The 21218-nt window shown below is 45.3% G+C and overlaps 1 long non-coding RNA gene and 3 other non-coding genes across 4 annotated transcripts; 2 read left to right on the plus strand and 2 right to left on the minus strand.

Annotated features, from left to right (window-relative positions):
- Positions 1 to 387: 387 nt before the first annotated feature.
- Positions 388 to 7477, plus strand: LOC123598582. Its single transcript, XR_006712707.1, has 2 exons — positions 388 to 1725; positions 5629 to 7477. It is a non-coding gene; the product is annotated as an uncharacterized LOC123598582 (long non-coding RNA).
- On the plus strand, positions 781 to 852 carry TRNAQ-CUG. The gene has a single exon. It is a non-coding gene; the product is annotated as a tRNA-Gln (tRNA).
- On the minus strand, positions 4789 to 4862 carry TRNAN-GUU. Its single transcript has one exon. It is a non-coding gene; the product is annotated as a tRNA-Asn (tRNA).
- Positions 7478 to 9283: 1806 nt separating the features above from the next.
- TRNAQ-CUG lies at positions 9284 to 9355 on the minus strand. Its single transcript has one exon. It is a non-coding gene; the product is annotated as a tRNA-Gln (tRNA).
- Between the last annotated feature and the right edge of the window lie 11863 nt (positions 9356 to 21218).

Here is a 21218-nt window from a genome sequence, read left to right on the forward strand (position 1 = left end):
AGCCTTGCTTATTTTGGGTCGCCCCCGGCACCTAGTCGGCTTCGATCAGCCCGTCCTGCCCAGGCCCTGGAGGACCGGCTGTGGACCTTCGCCATTCCGCTGGGACCACTTCACTCCGCCTCCCCAGCACAGACCCCCATAAAGTCCTGACCAGAGAGAACTGCCTTCCTCATCGTCCTCTCAGGCCGGGCAGCCCATTCCTACGTTGGCCTGGGCCGGGGTGGTTTGGGGAAGGGGGAGCGAAGAGAAGGAAACAGAGCAGTGGCCAAGGAGGAAGGAAAGGAGACTGAGAGAGCTGGAGAAAGGAGAGCTGAGAGAGCTGGTGAGGAAAGACAGCGAGAAAGACGTGAAGGAAATAGGATCCGGAGTGGAAGGGGAGGTGTTGGAACCCCAGGACGCCCCACGTCCGGTTCGAGGAGCACCGGGGTTCCCGGGGCAGTGGGAAGAAGACAACGGCAAAGCAAAGGAAGGGAACACTTTTTTCTGGCGGGAAACTGGTAATCCAGGCAGAGCAGGTGCACTCGGGGGAGGCCCCCAAAGCCCATCCCTCTCGCTGATTCCATCCCTCTCCCCCCCCCCCCCAAGGGACCCGATCTCGGTCCCCGACACGCCAGCCGACAGAGCGGCCGCAGAACGTGGCCCGGGGCGACCCCTGGCGGGCGGGGGAGCAGAGCTCGGACCCCCGAGGCGAGCAGAGCCCGGCAGGAGGCGCGGCCGGGAACGCCGGTCGGAGGAAGGGCCTCCGCACACCTCGGAGAGGCAGCCGGTCGCGTCCCCGGCGGTTCCATGGTGTAATGGTGAGCACTCTGGACTCTGAATCCAGCGATCCGAGTTCAAGTCTCGGTGGAACCTGTCCCTTTGGGCCGAGCCGCGGCCACCTTTTACTCTCCGCTCCAAGGCCCCGCGAGGAGGAGCACGAGCCTTCCCGCTCCCGCTGCCCTCGGGCCGGGGAGGGAAACTCCGGGGACCACGCGCGCCGCTCCCACTCCCGCTCCCGCTCCCGCCGCCGCGTCCCCCGCGCTCCGCCGCCGCTTCCGGACTCGGGGACCCGCGAGCCCGGTTCCCGGAGCGGCGCGCCCCGCACGAGCATTGCAGCCACGGCGAGGAGACCCGGCCAGCGCCGCCCCTCGTCGGGCTCACCCTCGGGCCTCGGGGTGAAAGCCACCGGCCGCGGCCACTGAATCCTGCACCGCGAAGCACGTCGCGCGGCGCGTCCCGTACTGGCACCGATCGGCCTGCACTCGTAGAGGGCAACTTACGTGCGAAACGGCGTGTCTTACCTCAGCCGGGCGGTGGGGACACTGAAGTTTCGGGTCGTGGGTTCTAGCAGAAGGTCGGGTGCCATTTCATTTCAGTTTCCGCGGCTCCTTTCCTACCACCTACCAGAGGAGTCCAGAGTCTCTGCTGAGGCCAGGGGGGGTCGCAGTTGTCCTGAAATATGTGCTTCAGTCCGTGGCCCTCGTGCGGAAACCCTCAACTCTGCCCAAAAGGGAGATTCTGGCGGGGGATTCTTGGTGCCTGACCCGCCGCCTCCCACGGGGCTCCTGTGCGGGACAAAAGTGACAGGAGCCGGACCAGCTCCGAGTTCTGCCCCTCCGTCCTGCTGCGACTCTGCTCCACGGACTGAAGGCGCCTTAGGATGATACCGGATGGAAACACGCTCGTTCTCCTCTACTCGGTAGAAAAAATCTGGGATTTCTGAAGGACGTCATAGTTAGTGAAAGTGTAAGCCGCCAGATCTCTCTTAGTTTTGGGGATTCCACCGGTTTACAAAGGACTGTAAAATGCTACTGTTTTTCAAGGGCTCGCTTTGAGGGTCTGAAAGGCAAGGGGGTGAGGGCCCGAGGGCGGGTGGGGAGAAACGGGAAAGCGCAGACGAGAAAAGTAAGAAGGTAGGAAACAGAAGGGGCGCCCTCCGAGGGCGAGTTCACGCACTGGTTCGGTTGCCCCTTCCGGCTCCCTCTACAGTGCTTCCACGTGTGGGGGAGAGAATTTCGGCTCTACCTGGAAAGCCCGAACCTGCTTGGCTGGCGTTTGTCCTTGCAGTTTCTTTTCATTAATTGTGGGGGTCAGAGTAGGAGGGTAAATAGACCTGCAAGTTATTGGGAACCAAATCAGGACCTTGTTGGATTCCTTGGCATTAACTGGCAAGTAGACTTTCCCTCCCTTTTCTCGCCTTGCAAGACGACTGCTGGCAGTAGCGGGCCTAGAGAGGGTCATGGCACCCAAGACCATGAAGATTGCCAGGGAACAGTCCTTGCTGGACATGTGGTGGCTGAGCAGACTGTGCCCTTCCAGAACAGGGAGTCTGAGGACCTGGCCAGGAGACTAGGCAAGGGGACCAGAGTCACGGTTACTCAATGGGCTTTCTCCATAGGATCGCAGACATTCCTTTTAGATCCCCTCCTCCTTTACTAGAGCGATTCTTTTAATGGAACTGCATTTACACATAGATTTTAGTACCCTTATCTGACCAACCATAGCCTCACTCCCTACCAAGATCTGAGCTCCAGACTTTTCTTCAAGGAGAAGAGGCCCTTCCCTTTCTTTTCCTGCCTGAACTGTTCTAACTCAAGCTGAGTGACCAGGACAGCCCCTCACCAGTCTCCTTGGGTTAGGACGGGCAGATGCTCCTCAGCTCCCCACCCCTCGGCAGCCCCACATTGGTGTGTGTGACTTCAGTCCATACAGCATACCCAAGGCTTACATCTCTCAAAACTCCTTCCCCTCACCCTGGATCTGTATTCTGCTACATATACCCATTGCAGAGTGATACAGTTTTCTTCTTGTCTTTGTTGTTGCCTACCCAGCACCCCAGCATTTTTCTTCTTTTGTTCTTGGAATTATTGCTCTTTCTTTGGGTAACGTCTTCCTGGTACTGTTCATGAAGGTCCTCTGCCTTCGTTTGCTCCAGGAGAGGGCAATGACCCAAGCTGAGCCAATCAGACCTAGATCCTGTACTTCCCTGGAATATGAAAAGGGGGGGCGGGGAGGGTGCTTGACCAAAGAGCAAATAAACTTCAGCTTAATCCACTAAAAAAAGAGTCCTTGGGGTGCCTGAGTGGCTCAGTCCCATTAAGTGTGGGATCCTTGGTTTCAGCTCAGGTCATGATCTCTTGGTTGGTGAGTTCCAGCCTCATGTTGGGCTCTGCCCTGACAGTGCAGAACCTAGTTGAGATTCTCTCTCTCTCTCCCTCTCTCTCTGCCCCTCCCCTGTTTGTGCTCTCTCTCTCTCTCTCTCTCTCTCTCTCTTTCTCTCAAAATAAGTAAGTAAACATGGAAAAAGTTGAAAGAAGAAGAGCCCCTGAAGACACTGGTCTTTTGTTCCTGCTATTTGTATCCTACGTGGCTCAACTGAATATAGAGTTTACGCAGTTTAAATAATATAATAATTGACCCATCAAATTATGATACAAATATATTGGAGGATAAGGCCAGGGGAGGTGTGTTGGGTGTGTGGGTGTTGATGGAGGAGTATGTGAAAGAGAGATAATGTCTACAATTTAAAAGTCAAAGAGTAGTAAAGGAGGATTGCTGTTTTTCTAAATAAACTTATGAGTATATATAACTTTGATAAAGCTATGTCCCAAACACAAAATAATTCTTTTGCCACATATGTACATGTATGTAAATTTAAAGTTTATTGTTTATACCCTGCATATAAGTGTATATATAGTCATATTAATAGCTCTTTTCATGGAAGTATTCTGGGTTTGGTGTCATGCACAGAACGCCTTCCCACTCGAGGTCTATAAAAATATTAGCAAAAATAGGTTCAAAAGAAATGGTAGGTAAGTACTATCCAATTTTGGCAAAACAGTGGAGAAAAGAATGTTCTCATAAAACACGGAGAATATGACCGACTACATTTTCTTTTCAGGGTAACTAGGCAGGAATTAGCAAAATTAGAAATGTGCAAATATTTTGATCTGGCAGTTCCATTTCTGGGACTCTGTAGAGAGGAAAACAAGTGATGACATATTTGTGTAACGCTGTTTCCTGCAGTAGCATTTCTTTTTTTTACATTTATTTATTTTTTGAGAGACAGAGCACAAGTTAGGGGGGTGGCAGAGAAAGAAGGAGTCATAGAATCCAAAGCAGGTTCCAGGCTCCGAGCTGTCAGCACAGAGACTGATGCCGGGCTCCAACTCACAAACCATGAGATCATGACCTGAGCGAAGTCGGACACTTAACCGACTGAGCCACCCAGGTGCCCCTCCCTGCAGTAGTATTTGTGATAATAAGTGTTAGAACCAATTGCATGACCATCAGTTAGAGACTGTTTGAGTAATGACTCATTTACATCAAGAAGGATATTAACTAAAATGAACAGTGTAGGTAACAAAAACACTGATGGCAATGGCACTAGTAAGAGCTAATCTGTACTGAAACATTTGCTACGTGAGAGTAACTGGCTACCTGCTTTCCCTACACATCTAAACTTTGGACAACCCAAGTACTCCGTTTGGCTCATTTTACATGTAAAAATGGAGGCACAGAAAAGTCAAGTAACTTTTTTGCACAAGTTAGGTTTCCCATCCAGATCATGCGCCTCAGGTTCTCCTGTTCTTCATTTGAGGGATTTATAATATTCCAAATATGCTAAGCTGTAAAAACCAGCCTCAGAAAAGTAGGGAAGATGGATTGCCGGTGTAGATTAGGTATGTACTGGAGCCCCAAAACTTTGCTCCCAAAGGGGCACTCTTTGCTTGTGGTGCCTGAGGACCAGGGCCATAAATTCAATATCCCGAGTAGAAAGAGTTAAGGCAATGTCGCCAGAAACACAAGCGTCCCTGGGTGGGCTCGAACCACCAACCTTTCGGTTAACAGCCGAACGCGCTAACCGATTGCGCCACAGAGACACCCGGTGGAGCTGGCTGTGGGTTGTTGTGAGTCAATTGTATTATATACATAATAGTCTGATGTTCGTGGTCAGAATCTTAGAATTTCCAATCATCAGATAAATGAATAGATATAATGCACATGATATCTCTAGTTAACCCTGCTGTATGGTATACTTGAAAGTTCTTATTAAATAGTTAAGAGTTCTTATCAAAAGGAAAAAATACATTTAAAAAATTTTGTATCTGTATGAGATGATAGATGTTCACCAAATTTCACCATATATGGAAGTCAGGTCATTATGCTGTACACCTTAAACTTCTACAGAACTGTATCTCATTTCAATCTCAATAAAACCGGGGAGGGGGGCGCCTGGGTGGCTCAGTCGGTTGAGCAGCCGACTTCAGCTAGGGGCATGATCTCCTGGTTTGTGAGTTCAAGCCCCGCATGGGGCTCTGTGCTGACCTCGGAGCCCAGAACCTGCTTCGGATTCGCGTCTCCTTCTCTCCCTGCCCCATTTGTGCTCTGTCAAAAATAAATAAATGTAAAAAAGGGTTTTTATTTTTAAATATTCAAGCCCCGCATGGGGCTCTGTGCTGACCTCGGAGCCTGGAACCTGCTTCGGATTCGCGTCTCCTCTCCCTGCCCCACTTGTGCTCTGTCAAAAATAAATAAATGTAAAAAAGGGTGTTTTTTTTAAATAAAAAACTGGGGGGGGGGAGTATATTATACATAATCACCTCATTGTACAAACTTACAGAGAAGTGTTCTTTATCCCCGAGCTAGGGCACAGAAGCCTGAGGGCGCAGGCACATTGAGGCCCGGAGTCGTGTGGCCAGTTAAATGTGGGTATACTGACATGGAGCTCCGAATGAGTGCAGTACTCCGACGGTCGAACAACAGGCCCCCAGGTGACAACCGCAGCCTCTCGGTCTGACGTCATCCATTTTCCAGTTCTTTGCTCCACTTCACCTGTCCACGAATCGCCCCGGATCCTGACCGCCTGACCGGCGGGCGCGCTCGCGAAGCACCAGAATCGGCGGTGCCTCCACCGCGCTGCGCACCCCCTGCCCCCCCCCCCCGGGATGCCCCTGATGTAGACTCCATGGGGCAGGGACCTTGGGTTTGCTCACGGTGCAGTCCCTCGCTTACAACATTGCCTGGCACTTAGTAGGAGCCCAATAAATGCTCGGTGAAGGAGCCCATTCCGCCGCAGGGGCCTGGAGGGGACACGAAAGGCACCAAGAATTTCACCTTGCACTGTCAGTTTTAGTTTTGGAGAATACCCCGAATGGGAAGACGTAAAGGGCAGCCATTCTTTAAAATCTTTATACACGAAGCTGTTTTAGAACCAGGTCAAGGTCCCGATCGTGGAAACGTCTAGAGGACACAACCTAGAATGTCACTGAGTTCCCCACCCTGGAAGGTGTGGCGGCCTCAGCCTAGGGGACGCCGGTGGGCGCAGGGAGAAAGGTGAACGAGGAAAGCTGAAGAGAAGAAAGCGGGTGGCAGTCTGGAGAGCAAGGAAGAAAGGGCAAAGGGAGGACAGGAGTGAAAAGAAAGCTGAGAGGCACCAACACTAGGGGCTGAAAGAAAAACCAGTTAGAAAACGTTGCGGCTATTGAGGTCAATTAATAGCCCTCAACCACAGCACACCCAGTCGGTGGCGTGCGGTGATGGTTAGTGGTTAGTACTCCGCGATGCGACCCTAGTAACCTTGGCTTGAATCCGAGTTGTGACGTTGTCTAACTCGCTATTTTCCTCTTTAAACAAACCCCCAGTAAAGCCGGAGATATAGTGCGATTTCCCGCTTTGAAACTGGTGACCGCCGGCAGTTAGATCGGGCTCTCGAGGTCCCCCGAGGCGGTGCTCCCAGCCTGAGCCCTCCACCCGCCTAACCTGAGGTAACGCCGCAGGTCGCTGCGAGCCAAAGTCTGCAGCGCCCATATTCCGCACCCCTATCCCGGCTCCCGCCCTCGCCCCCCAAGGGGCAAGGCAAAGACTGCAAAAGGGCCTGACGGGCTGTGAGAAAGGAAAGAGCGTGCATCTGGAACCACTAACTTTAATTTATGCGTCAGACTCTGAAGAAAAGCATCCAGCATGGTTGGGAAACGAATTCTTAGGAGAAGTTTAGGCAACCGACCTACCATTAAGTAGAAGACATCCCAGCTTTTCATCATCTAGTTTGTTCAGTCCGTAATGTATGGTTTCCGATGTCTCAATTATCATACAGTGAAACTGACTTTTTCTTTTGGTACAAATTCTCCATAATTAGAATACATAAGTTTCATCTCACCAAAAATCTTAGTGCTATCTTGTTACAGTGTTACAATCACATCTCCCCCTCAAACATAAGCCCTTGGGATCACTGATCTGTTCATCACTATAGTTCTGTCTTTTTGAGAATGTCTTAAGAATGGAAGTATATAGTATGTAGCCGTTTGAGACTGGCTTCTTTTACTCAGCACAGTGACTTAGGGATTTCTTTAAGTTGTTGTATACATCAAGAATTCCTTATCATTGGGTATTCCTTCCAGTGGGTGAACCACTGTTTTGTCTATCAATTAATCCCTTGAAAGATATTCGATGATTGTACTTTCAGCTCTTACAAATAAAGCCTATGAGAATTCCTGTACAGGTTTTTCTGTGAACATAAATTTTCATTTCTTCAAGGCAGATTGCTGGGATTGTGTTTACTAGATTATATAGTACTTATATGCTTAACTTTATGAGAAACTGCCAAATCTTTTCCAGGGTAGCTGTGCCATTTTGTATTCTCACAAGCAGCGTATGAAAATTCTGCTTACTTCTTATCTTAGACACTTGGTACTGTCATTCTAGCAGGTGTATAATGGTATCTCATTATGTTTTAATTTGCATTTCCCTAATGTCTAATGATGTTCATGTGCTTATATCCTCTAGGGAAGTGTCTGTTCATATCTTTTGCCTTTTTGTTGTTGTTGTTATTGTTGTTGTTTCCTTGTTAATTTTAAGATTTCTTTATATATCTTGTCACCAACCTTTTTGTCATCTTTGTGATTTGTTGATTTTTATTCTCTCAATCTGTAACTGTCCATTCTCTCAGCTATTTTTTTAAACAAACATTATTAATTTCAATGAAATACAATTTATTGATTTTTTTTCTTTTACTGGATAGAATTTTTGGTGACATATCTAAGAACACTGCCTAACCCCAGGTCATGAAGACTTCCTTCTATAAATTTTTTAGTTTTACATTTTACATTTAGTCTGTGCTCCATTGTGAGTTAGTTCTTGTATAAACTGTAGTGTAGGTGGAATTTTCATTCATCTAGATGTCCAATTATTCCAACACAATTTGTTGAAAAGAAAAAAGTCTTCATCAAATTGCTTTTACACCTTCATCAACAATCAATTGGACATATTTCCGTAGTCCTATTTCTGGACTCTCCATTCTATTTAATTGGTCTGTTTGTCTATGCCTTTGCTTATTCACAATATATCCCTAACTGTAGCTTTATAGTAAGTCTTAAAGTTGGGTAGTGTTATTCCTATACCTTTATGCTACTTTTACAAAAGTATTTTTAGCTATTTTAAGGTCTCTCTCTCTCTCTCTCTCTCTCTCTCGGCCATTCCAGGCCACCAAAATGAGAATCTGTTTATATCTACAAAAAACTTTAAAACTACAAAGACTCTGAATAGAATGAAAACACAACGGCCTTCTTTTCCTATGGTGTCTTCTTGGAGTAGATCCAGGCAGGAAGAAGGGGGAGCCCCGTGGGAGGCGGCGGGTCAGGCACCAAGAATCCCCGGCCAGAATCTCCCTTTTGGGCAGAGTTGAGGGTTTCCGCACGAGGGCCACGGACTGAAGCACATATTTCAGGACAACTGCGACCCCCACTGGCCTCAGCAGAGACTCTGGACTCCTCTGGTAGGTGGTAGGAAAGGAGCCGCGGAAACTGAAATGAAATGGCACCCGACCTTCTGCTAGAACCCACGACCCGAAACTTCAGTGTCCCCACCGCCCGGCTGAGGTAAGACACGCCGTTTCGCACGTAAGTTGCCCTCTACGAGTGCAGGCCGATCGGTGCCAGTACGGGACGCGCCGCGCGACGTGCTTCGCGGTGCAGGATTCAGTGGCCGCGGCCGGTGGCTTTCACCCCGAGGCCCGAGGGTGAGCCCGACGAGGGGCGGCGCTGGCCGGGTCTCCTCGCCGTGGCTGCAATGCTCGTGCGGGGCGCGCCGCTCCGGGAACCGGGCTCGCGGGTCCCCGAGTCCGGAAGCGGCGGCGGAGCGCGGGGGACGCGGCGGCGGGAGCGGGAGCGGGAGCGGGAGCGGCGCGCGTGGTCCCCGGAGTTTCCCTCCCCGGCCCGAGGGCAGCGGGAGCGGGAAGGCTCGTGCTCCTCCTCGCGGGGCCTTGGAGCGGAGAGTAAAAGGTGGCCGCGGCTCGGCCCAAAGGGACAGGTTCCACCGAGACTTGAACTCGGATCGCTGGATTCAGAGTCCAGAGTGCTCACCATTACACCATGGAACCGCCGGGGACGCGACCGGCTGCCTCTCCGAGGTGTGCGGAGGCCCTTCCTCCGACCGGCGTTCCCGGACGCGCCTCCTGCCGGGCTCTGCTCGCCTCGGGGGTCCGAGCTCTGCTCCCCCGCCCGCCAGGGGTCGCCCCGGGCCACGTTCTGCGGCCGCTCTGTCGGCTGGCGTGTCGGGGACCGAGATCGGGTCCCTTGGGGGGGGGGGGGGGGAGAGGGATGGAATCAGCGAGAGGGATGGGCTTTGGGGGCCTCCCCCGAGTGCACCTGCTCTGCCTGGATTACCAGTTTCCCGCCAGAAAAAAGTGTTCCCTTCCTTTGCTTTGCCGTTGTCTTCTTCCCACTGCCCCGGGAACGCCGGTGCTCCTCGAACCGGACGTGGGGCGTCCTGGGACTCCAACCGCTGATTCTGTTCCTGATCCCCTCTCCTCCCCGCGTTCCTCGCTGTCTTCTCAGCTTTCCCGCTTGCTTCACCTCCTTCGCTACCACCCCCTCACTTTCCCCGCTCCCGCCCCGGCACACAGCGCAGGCTATCGGAACACTGGGAAGGGTTGCCACGGTCTGACAGGAAGCAGAGGGAACGTTTTCCATGGACTCCAGAAGCTCGACTGCTTCTCGGCTCAGGACACTTTAGGGTCTTTGCCGGACACCACGAGCAGTGGAGCGTCCCCAGCCAGCGCTCTAGGTCTGGGCAGCGTGGGCCTTCAGCCGGCTCGAGACCATCCCGGGTCTGGGGCGACTCCAAAGCAAAGAACCTGGGGTCCGGCGCAGCTCACAGCTGGCTGATCAAATCCCGCCAAGTTGAACCTGGAGCACGGGTTCTCTGTGGCGCGGGCGGGGGAAAGCCATGGGTCGTCGTATCGCCCCCGTGTGGCCACAGAGCTTCACGCCGGGCCGGAAGCTGCCGGGGCCGGAGATGCCAGAAAATTCACAGAACAAGGCTACTCAGGACCTCGAAAATAAAAAGGCCGACAAACCACCGACTAAAATAGATGTATAGAGAAGAAAACAGGTATGCTTCTCTCTCCTGGCTACAAGCGGGTTTAAAAAAAAACAAAAACCACTTAGTGTTTAGGACCGGATAGTCCCGCCAGTTGGAACCCGGGGATCATTGCCAGGCAGAAGACTGAATCATAGAACCCCCAGCCTTCCGCAGCCAGCCCTCCACTTTTTAAATTTCCTGTGGCCCAGAGACTCGGCCAAAGCCCTCCTGCCACCATCTTTGCGCGACCTAACATCTGAGAACCCGGACATTCATCACCCTTGAGCGAGGGAGGGGAGGGTGGACGCTTTGTGTGAGAAAAGAGAAAAAAGGTTTCACCCCTTAGACTGAATGAAGTATGCTAGTCAGATTCAGTGGGGGAATTATAAATGAGCCAGAACTGTAGTGTGTATCCTGTTACCAGTAGTTATTCTTGGGGAAATTAGTGTGGAGGAGACGAATTGAATTTTTCCCCTATGCGTTCTTTTATCATGTCACTTAAAGATAATATATCAATGTGTTGCTTAGGTTTAAAAAAGAAAGGATGAAAATAAGAAAAAATGAAAGAAAGACGCCTCACATGCCCGTGCAGAGGCAGTGTAATTGGGGAGGGAGAAATGAGAGCCTCTTTGGGGAGAGAACTCCTGGCGCAGAGTTCTTAGAAGATCCCAGGGGATAAAGCTGGAGCCTCACCCAAGCCAGTTGGGGCAGAGGGCCTTGGACTGAGCAGCGTTATCCTATAGGCGTGTTGTTTGGGGTTTATCCCCACCCTCTTACTTTCCTCTAAATGGTTCGCAAAACCACCCCTCCCCCCCCCCCCCCCCCCACCCAAGGCTTGTCTGTGTTTCTAAATATAATTTTCCACGAATGTAAACTCCTTGTATAAATGCCTGATTTGAGGTTGGGAGAATCAAAGGACAAAGTGAGCCTGGAATATTTTGTGCTCAAAGATTAGTCGAGACAAGTCAAAAGAAGCCAGCTTGAGGCGCTCCCCTGTCAAATTGAAGACCGTCACAAATTTAGAACAGCAAAAGGAATAATGACTATAAAGGATTATAACATATTGAATAAGAAAGGAATCCATATAATATGCATGCAGTAATCACAGAGTATAATCCGTGTAGAATACTTGAAAGATGGAGGAGGGAAGGCTGTACTTTATAGAATAGCGGCTAGTAAATGTGAAAGGAATAATGAGGTTGTTTCCATTAGAGAGTCCAGGCTTATGAGAAATGTTTAACTTTTTTATCTTTTGGGGAGGATCAAAGCTAAATAGGATGACCCTGTTCTTTTGTGTTTACCTCGGGTTTTAGATGTGTTTATATTCTTGACTGAGGAGCATGGTGTAAGTTTTTATTCATAATGGTAAAAAGGCAAAATGTCAGTTGTACCTCACTTCCTCCCTGTAGACAAATTTTCCACCATAAGTCATGGTTTCATTCTCCTGAGTGCTTAGAAATTTTCTGATTCCATACAATTGTTTTACATTTTTATCTTATTTGACAAGTTTTGTTTGCCTAGCTGTGAAAAAAAAATGTTAACCAATGCTCAGAAACATTCTTATTTATATATAGTAATATATAGTTAATATAACAAGATACTAGTTGTAAGTAAGCCTGGGAGTTAACTTCTTTCTGGAAGCTTTATAAAACCTCCGGGGTTGCAATTTATTTTTAGGGGTACACAAAGACTTTTATTTTCTTAGCTTTAAGGAGATAAGGATTAATAATTATCCAAACCACGCCCACCAAGATTTACCTGCTACACCTAAAACTGTATGGTCCTCTTTCCCAGAGAGCCCCCTATTTGTCAGGGTTGCTGGCCTGTAGGAAGGGACGCCTTTCAGTATGTGTAAGTCTGGGATTCCATAAGCTATCCACCAGGTAAGAGGCCATTTTCCTGAGAGGACTTCATAGGCATCATTTCTATAGGTGAAGCATGGCTCTTATTCTGTAGAGTGGGGCTGCACACCAAATTTAATAAGATTTGTGGTAAGATCAAGGTTACAATGTTATATATTTAATTATCTTCTGGTAGGAAGAGTAAAGATTCTAATTGAATATTTATAAGTAACTACAAGATCATGAAAGTAAAGGAACTTAATAAAGGCACTTCCCAGTATGTTTAACCCTTGTTACCTTATGCTGAGTAGTTTTTATAGGCCATTCAATCTGTATTATTTTATGTAGAATCATTCTTAAACTTTTTTGGTGATGAATTCATTTATAATCTGTAGTGAGATTTCCACAGAATGTTTTTTCACTAGTGCAAAGATTTAGTTGATGCAAAATGCCATTTAAACAATTTTTCATTCCAGTTTGTATACATAGACTCTGTTAAATTGAGGAGGCAGGGTATAATAAAAAGAAAAGGGGTTTTCTCATGTAGACACTAAAAAGAGAATATTAACCGCGATTTGACAGTTGTTTCGGTCCATTTGTGTTTTGTTGATTTGGGGGTACATAATCTACTTCTGCAACGTCATCTGCTTCTGGGTAAGAGTCCTGAAAATCCTTGCAGGAATCTTACTACAAGTTGCAGTCACTTGTACAGCCTGACAAATGTCCACCTGAGGCACTGTGTTAACTTACACTGGGAAGTTGTACCCATGAGTCTGTTTCCTGTACTATTAATAGTTAAGAATACTAGATACAGTCTATTACTGAGGCTTTTGATGTTTCTTTCAGGAGTCTCAATTTCTAATCCATAGTTTGTAGAAAGGCATTGTGTAAGGAAAAGCAGAATCACCGTATAGGATAAGAGTAAATGGCTCTGGATAATTCTCCATCATAACCAACAATCTCAGCATGACCAAGAAATACACATAAAACAATTGGATGTGATCAGTGATTACCCTGAGACTTGTACCAGTTAAGCCATTATGTGTGCGTCATCCTTGCTAACATAGGGAGTTTGAAAGCATTCATCCTTGGGGTCATACAGATAAAATGGTATTAAATCATTCATTCATTCCTTCTCTCTCTCTCTCACTCTCGCCCTCCCTTTTACCACCCCCCCACACAACTGCCTCATTCACAGAGCATTAGGCAGTTAGTAAGTTATAGGCCAATAAACTCAACTAATTAGTTGTGAAATCTAATGTGCACTAGCTTTTGAAACCTTAAGAATGAGTGATCCACAATGTTTCCAACATGTCTTCCACTGGTTAAGGAGAGTAGAGTTGACCTTTGAACTGCATGGGTCTATGTATGTGTAATTTTTTCTGATACATGCAGTAAAGTACTATAAATGTTTCTTCTCTTCCTTATGAGTTACTTAATAACATTTTATTTTCTCTAGCTTATTTTATTGTAAGAATATAGTATATAATACATTTAACATACAAAATATGTGTTGACTGTTGATGTTACTGGTATGGCTTTCTTGCCAATAGTCGGCTTTTAGAAGTTAAGTTTTGGGGAGTCAAAGGTTATACACAGATTTTTGACTGTGTGTGTGTGTGTGGAGTCAGTGTCCCTAACCCCCTAGTTGTTCAAGGATCAGCTGTATTTGATTTCCTCCTTATTTCAGCCTTCAAACTAATAAACTCTGTTATTTGACTAGCTGACCAATGAACATATTTCAAGTCATCTTTTTCCATTTTTATGCAACACGACAGCATCCCTGGATCTGACAAGGTAAATGTGTGGATTTGTCACCATGAGCTCCTGTGAACAAAAGGCTTCTCTGCATAGTTGTGGTCACTGACATACAGTTCTGCAAGTTCAGGCCATGCTCCTTGGTTCCCAACACACTGCTATACCTACTCATTCATGGTAATCTTCAACAGCTTCTATATTTCTCCTAGGGCTTTAAAATTTTTTTTTTTTTGTTATTAGTTTTCTTTATTTTTGAGAGGCAGAGAGAGACAGAGCGTGTGGGGGAGGGGGGGGCAGAGAGAGAGGGAGACACAGAATCCGAAGCAGGCTCCAGGCTCTGAGCTATCAGCCCAGAGCCCGATGCAGGGCTTGAACTCACGAACCATCAGATCATGACCTGAGCCGAAGTAGGTCACTCAAGAGACTGAGCCACCCAGGTGCCCCTCTTCTGGGGCTTTTTGAATGTCAATTTTACGTTTTCTTGCAGTAGTTAAATCTTCTCATAAAATTGGGTTACATGGCTATAGTATAGCATTGTTATGTCTTTCCATGGCTTCAGATTTCACTTGTCTCTGTGACTTTCAGGACATTTCCAGGAAAATTCAACACCTGAAGGTCAAAGCAATGCCAAGCCATACTGACCATAGCCTCGGGCTGCTATCATCTGACCTGTTCACACATTATCCAAATATCATCCCCAAGCTTAGAAGCATAGTCATGAATTAACTCTTCAAATTCTACCATTTGATCACTATTTCAAGATTTTTCTTCTTTCCTTTTTCTCATTTTACTCACATTTCTTCCCAAGTGACATTGTAAAGCTCTGAGACCTTTGCTGTTTTTCCAGAATCTAGAGGCAGCCAGGGGGTAGGATGAGGCAACTCATTTGTTTTTCAGTGCCAGGGACCAGATATTGAAAATTTAACAATTATGAAGATGACTTTTTGTTGGTACACAGCACTGGAGGTGCTCTAACCTCTACTTCTGTGCTCTGTTGTCTCACTGCCTGACATGAATTGTTTAAACTTCATCAAACCACAGGATAATTCTGGGTTAAAAGAAACTTAGAGGTCATTTACTTACTATCCTCATTTTATAGCTGAGAAAACTGAGGTCAAGTGACTGATCAAATTTGCACAATGTCTGTGGCAGAAATAATGCTAGAACCCTGGACTCTCAGTGCACAAAGCTGACATTGCTTTCCCCTGTAGCATGTGTTTTCTCTGGAGGGTTAAAAAAATTATAATTTTATGATCATTTTTTTTTCATGTCATAATTCCTAATGCTAGTCCTTTTATCCTGAATCATCACAAAATGGCTTGCCTGGCTTAAGCTCCTAACAAACTTAGGTGGGTGATACTTTGGGCAAGTAAAATGTAGCTTTGTTCTCACATTCAAACCTACAATTGAACCATATCAAGATATTATGATGGATTATTTTCTCTATTTCCCAGAGTTACTGACCTGAAATGCCAATTTGTTTCATTTTTCCCATGGCCTTGACACTCTCTGATAATGCAAAAGATAGAACCTTCCCAATCCACAGCGTTCCCTGTCAAGGAGCTGTCATTGAACTTTTCTTTTCTATAGTCTGTGTCATGAAAGTAGTGAGGTTTTGTTAAACATAAAATTATAATAATGAATATCCTTTCTCAAACAATACGTGTGCCTCTTTTTCTCCCTCCTCCAGCCCCTTGTTATTTCAACAGCTATCATTTCTTCTTTCTTATTAAGAAACCTTGTACTACTTATTCTCTTCCCCATTCCCATGTTTCAAAGAATTTTTCCTTGATGTCAAAGAAGGGGCTGAGCCATCCACTGACCATCTAAGAGGTGATTCTTCAGATTTTCAACTACCTATTTACTTTGCTTCTTCAGTGATTGTGTAAGAGTGACCCTGGAAATTGTGGGGAAAAGGGGGATTCCTGTGCTTTATCCCTATGCCCTGAGATTCTTAACAAGTTCTCTGTGTGATTTTGGTGTAAGTGATTCCTATGTCTGCAACCAGTGCACAAAGGCTTGGAGAACGAGGAATTCACATTAATTGAGTGACTTAGACACCGAGGTTACTCTCCCTCTCTCTCTTTCTGTCTCTCTCTCACACACATAATCATCCAAATGTGTACTGTTATATTCTCCATTTTGTAAAATGAGATAATGAGGCTTGAAAAGATTAAAGATGTTATCTACTATTCCATATTTAGGTAAAATTTTTTTTTAATGTTTATTATTCATTTTTGAGAGAGAGAGAGACAGAGTGCGAGTGGGGGGAGGGGCAAAGAGAGAGGGAGACACAGAATCCGAAGCAGGCTCCAGGCTCCCAGCTGTCAGCAGCACAGAGCCCAAGGCGGGGCTCGAACCCACAAACCGCGAGATCATGATCTGAGCCAAAGTCGGACGCTCAGCTGAGGCACCCAGGCGCCCCTCCATATTTAATTAAGTGGTGGATCTGGTATTCAAATCCAATAATGTCTTTTCCCAATCCATGGTTTTATTGCTTTACTCCAGCTTCAGTAAAGGATTGGGTGAAGAATACACTTAGAACTAAGGAATATTGGTAAAAATTAGTTGTTTAATAATGTAAATAATGACTTTATTTATTCAACAAATATTTATTGACTATGTGGCAGGGGGACAAGACAAGTCCTGCTCACATGAAGATTATCTCTAACAGCCAAACATTATACATATAATTACTAAAAACATTATAATTGCGATGAGTGTTAATTATTACTTAATGTATTCCTTGGTTCAATATCATCAGCTAAGGATTGAAAGTTCACTGAGCATAAAAAGTAGACCTATAGAGACCATGAGAATATATTGTTCCCGGGCAAGAATCTTCTGATTTATTTGTCTTAAAAGTGAGAAAACACTGTTTATTCTGCAGGCCCCTGACATTCTAACATGAGGTTGTGTGGCACCGCGTGAAGAGCACTGACTAGGGAGTCTCGAAGCTCCTGGATTTATAAAGGTAGCTCTCCCACCAACCACCTGTGGGAGCTCTAGCAAGTTCATCTTTGTTAACCTTTGCAAGTCTCAGTTTCTTCATCTATAAAATTAGGTTATTATCCTAATTTTTCCAGGTTTCCAAGTTTCTTATAGAGGAACGGCTCCACCATGGTACCCTGGAGACCTTATATGTTTTCACATAGTCACATAGGCACAGGCTTGAATCAGTCCTGGTAGAATATCTTTTCATCCACTAGAGCATGAGAGGATGGGAGGCTTATGAGAAGTTGCCCTGAAGATTTCACTCACCTCTCTATTTCTCCTTATAAGCTGTCATGCGATAGGCTATCAATACCTACCAAGTTTTGGTGAGATATAATGCTTTGCCTGCCCCTTCCCCACCTCAAGGTATGGCTGAGACCATAAAACCATTCAGCTGCAGTCCAGAACTGGCTCCTTAGCAATGGGTGTTCTGCAGCTCACATTGTGGTTATCAGCCGCTGCCCCCCCCCCCCCCCCCCGCTTTTTTTGGTGTTGTATGTTTTGGTATATAGGACAGTGGCCCAGGAGGATGGCACATTTGGCTACTCTCCCTTTCACTGTCTATGAAAGTAATAAAGTGAAGCTAAAAGTGGCTCATTGTATTTTTGCCAGACAAATCAGGCAGGCCTTGGCCTTATCTTGTATACTAGACAGTTCCTTCCTGCTCCGGTGTTCTCTGTGTTTATGATGAACTGAGGTGTGTGTTAAAGGGGTCATTAGGAACTGCAACCAAGACCAGGTGATAGTCCCTGGTATGTGTGTTTGCTGAATAAACTTTGTGCTTAGCCTATGCCCTGAGAACACATAGATAAGAGAGTAGTTTGAAGAGTGTCTACAGGTTTAGAGAATGAGAACAGCATTCAGAAGGGTATGCTGATGGTGTCTTGATAGCCAAAGGGAATGAGAATGAAGTTCAGGCTAGCATCAGAAAGCTTGAGGGGAAACTGAGGAGTGCCTACAACAACATCCAACACCTTAAGGAGGAGCCTGGGCTGAGCAGTGAGGACTGGAAGAGTAACTCACCTGACAGTGAACTTGTGTACTTGGCCAAGAAGAGCTACAGGTGGACCCAGGGTTCTATGCTGCTGGGCATAATCAACTCCGAGGGGAGGAGGATATACTATTAGGCTCTGCTGCACATCCCAGCGCTTGACCTTGGAGCCGCCTTCACAGTGATGCCCACTACATAACTGTTGGATTAACAGGAATGAAATGCTTGAAGTGTTAGAGAATTTTATCTTGATGGTTCTCTTAGGAGGGGCTAAGGAAAAAGGACCATTGCACGTAAATAAATAGGAATAATTATATTTTTCTGTACTTTCAGTTTACAAAGGTTTTTCTGTACTTTCAGTTTACAAAGGTTTTTATACACATCATATCATGAATACTTAATTGAGTAACTAATTTTCCTGACACCATTCTAGGCACTGGAGGCATAGAGGTCAGTCGCCTTCTCTTTGAAGACTTTAAATTGGTAGGGAGTAAGTACTCAAAAACAGATGGTTTTGTCAGAATGTGGCAACTGTCCTAACCTTTGGATATTATAGCAGCATAGAGGAGGGGCATGTAGTTCAGGACAAGAACATCTCTTGCTAATGAAAAGGTAAAACAGTGAGAATTTTCAAAGACGATCTAATTCTTATCAGAGCTCACCACAGGAGAATGTCCCAGAGAATGGATGGTATAAGGCAGGGTCTTCCCTAAAGAAAGATCTTTGCTGCATCTTTGGAGAGTGCCTAGAATCCATCCCTCAGAGGATTCGTGGAATAAGAATGCAAGTAGCTAAAAGACATCCAAATTGGAAAGGAAGAAGTAAAATTACCTCTGTTCACAGATGATGTGATCTTATATGTAGAAAACTCGATAAAGATTTTACACACAAAAAATCTGTTAGAACCAATAAATGAATTCAGCAAAGTAGCGGGATATAAGATCGATGTACAAAAATCATTTGTATTTCTATACCCTAACAATGAACAATTGAAAAAGAAAATTAGGATAACATTTCCATTTGCTTCAGAAAGAATAAAATACTTAGGAATTAACCAAGGAGGTAAAAGACTTGTACAATGAAAACCACAAAACACTGCTGAAAGAAATTAAAGAAGACATAAACAAATGAAAAGACAGCCTATGTTCATGGATTGGAAGACTTAATATTGCTAAGATGTCCACACTGCTCAAAATGATCTACAGATCCAATGCAATCCCTGTCAAAATCCCAACAACGTTTTTTGCAAAAGTAGAAAAACCCATCCTTAAATTCATATGGAATCTCAAGAGAACCCAATTAGCCAAAACAGTATTGAAAAAGAACAAAGCTGGAAGACTCCACACATTTTCTGCTTTCAAAACTTATCACAAAGCTATAGTAGTCAAATACAGTGTGGTACTGGCATAAAGACAGATAGATATATAGAGTAGTGGAATAGAATAGATAGCCCAGAAATAAACTCTCACATATATCATCAAATGATTTTCACTAAGGGTGCCAAGACCATTCAGTGGGTGAAAGGACAGTTTTTTCAACAAATGGTTCTAGGAAACATGGATATTCACCTGCAATAGAATGAAGTTGAACCCTTATTTAACACCATATAGAAAAGGTAGTTCAAAATGGATCAGAGACCTAAACGTAAGATGTAAAACTACAAAACTCTTAGGGGGAAAGCTTCATGATATTGGATTTGGCAGTGATTTTTTGACTATGACACTAAAGGCACAGGCAACAAAAGAAAAAAATAGATAAATTAGACTCCATCAACATGAAAAACTTTGTGAATCAAAGGACTTTATATCATAAAAGTAAAAAAAAAGTGAAAAAAGTAGGAAGTATTTGTAAATCATATATCTAATAAGGGATTAATATCCAAAAGATTAGAGAATTCCTATAAAACTTGATAACAAAAAACAACCCATTTAAGAAATGGACTCAGGGGTTGAATAGACATTTCTCCAAAGAAGATATACAAATGGCCAATGAGCACATGAAAAGATGCTCAACATGACTAATCATTAGGGAAATACAAATCAAAACCACAATGAGACACCACTTCACACCCATTAGACTGGCTGTTATAAAAAAAATTTAAACCACCAAAACAGAAAACCACCAGAAAATGACAAGTATTGATGAAGATGTGGAAACGTTGGAACCCTTGTGCACTACTGATGGGAATCTAAAACAGTGTAGTCACTATGAAAAATACTATGGAAGTTCCTCAAAAATTAAAAATAGAATTACCAGGGGCGCCTGGGTGGCTCGGTTGGTTAAGCATCCGGCTTCGGCTCAGGTCATGATCTCATGGTTCAGGATTTCGAGCCCTGTATCTGGCTCTGTGCTGACAGCTCAGAGCCTGGAGCCTGCTTCAGATTCTGTGTCTCCCTCTCTCTCTGCCCCTCCCCTGCTCATGCTCTGTCTCTCTCTCTCAAAAATAAACATTAAAAAAAATTTTTTTTTAAAATAGAATTACCGTATAATCCAGCAATTCCACTTCTGGGTATATACCCAAAAGAATTAAAAGCAGGGACACAAACAGATACTTGTACATCCATGTTTAGAGCAACAATATTCACAGTAGCCAAATGATGAAAGCAGCCCCAGTGTCCATTGATGGGTGAGTGGTTAAACAAATGTGGTGTTTACATACAATGGAACGTTGTTCAGCTTTAAAAAGGAAGGAAAGGATGATACATACTACAATGTGTGTGCATATTGAAGGCGTTATGCTAAGTGAAATAAGCTGGTCACAAAAGGACGAATACTGTATGATTCCTTTTGTACTTAGAGTACTGAAATTCATAGAGACGGAATAGAATGGTGGTTGCAGGGGATTGGCGGTTAGGGAAGGGGGAAATGAAGCACTGTTTAATGGGAACAGAGCTTCAGTTTTGCAAGGTGAAAAAAGTTCTGGAGATGGATGGGGTGATGATTGCATTCAATGAATTCATAAATGAATGAATGGCATGAATGCCATTGAACTGCATCCTTAAAATTGTTAAAATAGTCAGTTTTATGTATAACTAAGTGAGTAATTTAAAAAGAGGGGGAAAGCGAGTTACACCTTTCGAAACAAAACAAAAGAAAAACCAGTGTTATCCCAGCTCTCGAGGAGCCCTTTTTCTTGGAGCCATTATTTGCCAAACGGCATGAAGAGTGCTGTTACAGCAACATGGATAAAAAATGCAGAGTGTGAAAGGAGAAGTGCCCAGTATTGATCTCCTAATCTCCATACCTGCTTCTTCTAATAGCTGAATGATTTGTCTTAAGCCAGTGACTGGGTCTCA

Source organism: Leopardus geoffroyi, chromosome C1 (assembly GCF_018350155.1).
Source record: "Leopardus geoffroyi isolate Oge1 chromosome C1, O.geoffroyi_Oge1_pat1.0, whole genome shotgun sequence".
NCBI classification, from domain to species: domain Eukaryota; kingdom Metazoa; phylum Chordata; class Mammalia; order Carnivora; family Felidae; genus Leopardus; species Leopardus geoffroyi.